This window comes from Sorex fumeus, unplaced genomic scaffold (genome assembly GCF_029834395.1).
Source record: "Sorex fumeus unplaced genomic scaffold, SorFum_2.1 ptg000054l, whole genome shotgun sequence".
NCBI classification, from domain to species: domain Eukaryota; kingdom Metazoa; phylum Chordata; class Mammalia; order Eulipotyphla; family Soricidae; genus Sorex; species Sorex fumeus.
Window position 1 is genome coordinate 8228575 of NW_026606111.1, and position 2289 is coordinate 8230863.

At 38.2% G+C, this 2289-nt stretch overlaps 1 non-coding gene across 1 annotated transcript; it reads left to right on the forward strand.

Annotated features, from left to right (window-relative positions):
• Positions 1-1277: 1277 nt before the first annotated feature.
• LOC130033909 (U6 spliceosomal RNA) lies at positions 1278-1384 on the forward strand. The gene has a single exon (XR_008794013.1). It is a non-coding gene; the product is annotated as a U6 spliceosomal RNA (small nuclear RNA).
• Positions 1385-2289: the final 905 nt, after the last annotated feature.

Here is a 2289-nt window from a genome sequence, read left to right on the forward strand (position 1 = left end):
ATATCTGTATTTGTATTATAAATTATTTGGACGCACTTCTGGTACTCCTTTAAAATCTAAGATTTATTTATTTATTTTTTGAGCAGAGATGTCCAAATCACAGATCTTAAAGCCATACATCTTTTTCACAGGCAGCCTTTGTTCTTCATAATCTCTAATTACGTATTGAAAAATCCTTTTAAACTAGACTTGATAGGGCAAACAATAGTAATTTGCTTTTTGCTGTTGATTGCAAATGTGACTTCTGGATTACTTGAGTACCAATAGTTTCTTTTTTTCAGTTTTAGCTGTATTGGGATTTTTTACATGAAAAAACTTAATTTCCAGTGTCATTTGTTTTGCAAAAGAAAACATACTGGGAAAACAAAGAATCTCTGAGGTCTTTCACACTTTATCTGAAATTAAAGTTTATGGCCAGACTTTTAAAATTAGTTTAGAAACAAAGTTAGTGCTATCAAAGCAATTAAAAACACATAGTAGAAGAGATCCAAAATAGCGGGAAAGTTGTAGGTTATTTTTAAGCTAATTTGGAACAAAGGCTGACATTAATGAAGAAATTAAAGTGACATAACAGAGGAGATCCAAAGCAATGGGATCAATTCTAATTTTGGTGTCAGTTTTGCACCAAACTGATTTTGAGGCTCTAGATTTTTAACAGAAATCAACCAAAGTGCAGAATAACTAAGCTCATCATGGGCTATGGGGTTAATAGAGATTGCTGCTAAGGGAATATGGTTAATTGGCAGGAATTTACTGAATTTAATGTATTTCAGGATGGTTACTTTTGGACACTATTGCCCTTGAGGTCAATACTGAGTTGAAATAGCATTAACTACTGGGAAAACTATTGGTCCTTCATAACTTATGTTTAACTCTAGCTGTTTAAATCAAATATTGAGTCATTTCAGCTTCAGGGAGTGAAAGATTGGTTTAAGGGCAGAGGGAGTGTATAGACAAAATATATCAATCAGAAGAGGGAGGAAAGAGAGGCAGGACGGTGCAAATATCTTTGAATGAAAAATTTTAAAGTAGTGGCTCTTTGGGAACAACCTGAGTAGATATAATGAATGCAGAAGACTATATGAGGTACTTTACACATATATTTCATCATTATTCTTTTGTATCACAAATCTTTCTGATCATTATGAGAAAAATTTTCCTTAATAATCCTAAATCTTAAAACTTGATCCAAACGTCTTGGTTTTAGTCAAATTAGTCACTTCTAATTATTTCTTGCTTGATTTTTGGTCTAAACTCCACTTAATTTTTTGCTTCATATGCTCGCTTTGGCAGCATATACGCTAAAATTGGAATGATACAGAGAAGATTAGCATGGCCCCTGCACAAGGATGACATGTACATTTGTGAAGCGTTCCATATTTTTATCTGTATTTCAAACCATAATGCCCAAAAGTAGAGAGAGATATGGGTCTGCCACGGAGGTATACTGGGGTGTACTGGGGATATTGGTCGTGGGAATATGCAGTGGTGGAGGGAGGGGTGCTTGATCATTGTGTGATTGTAACTCAAACATGAAAGCTTGCAACTATATCTCATGGTGATTTGTGTAAACGAAAAAAGGCAGCAGCAGCAGTCTATATCTCCCGCTGCCTGTGTTCGTATTCTCGGGCCATTTCCCCTACCCCGGAGAGGTTGATGGCGATGGGCAGGTGAAGGAAGGAACCGCAGGCCAGGCTTATTGGTGTCAGTTGCAGTTTAATCTATTCCCATCTGCATTCTCCTCTGATTCTCCTCCTGCTTCTTCCTCCCCCACGCTACTTCGTTCTCTTCCTTGATCCCCCTTCATTCTCCTTCTGGCTCTGGAATCTGGATCCCCTAGTCCACTCTTACAGTCTGCTTAAATCCCCAAACCATGAGGGGTTGGGGCTTACACATAGGTGTGGTCACAATCAATAGGAGTAATGTTCTTTCCCTGGGGAAAGCTGCTTCTAAGACAGATTCTCATTTAGCAGGATGACCCACCCAAGAGCGAAATCCCATGGGTATGTTTCTCCTCTCCTTGTCCAACAAATATATGGACATTCATAATATTAATCACTTTGTATGGACACAGTAAGGGATACATTAAGCTTATAGAATTGCTCTCCTTGGGCCATCTAGATCTCATACTACAGTGCTCAGGCCAGATAGTCTTTCCTATCTGTAGCAGGGTCCTAGTCTCATGGTTACTTTTGGACTAAGACAGCATTTGTCCATGATCAAGCTCTTAACTTATAGTTAAGAATCGTGGCACTTTGGCCTGGCCCATTTCGATGCCAGGGTAGCTCA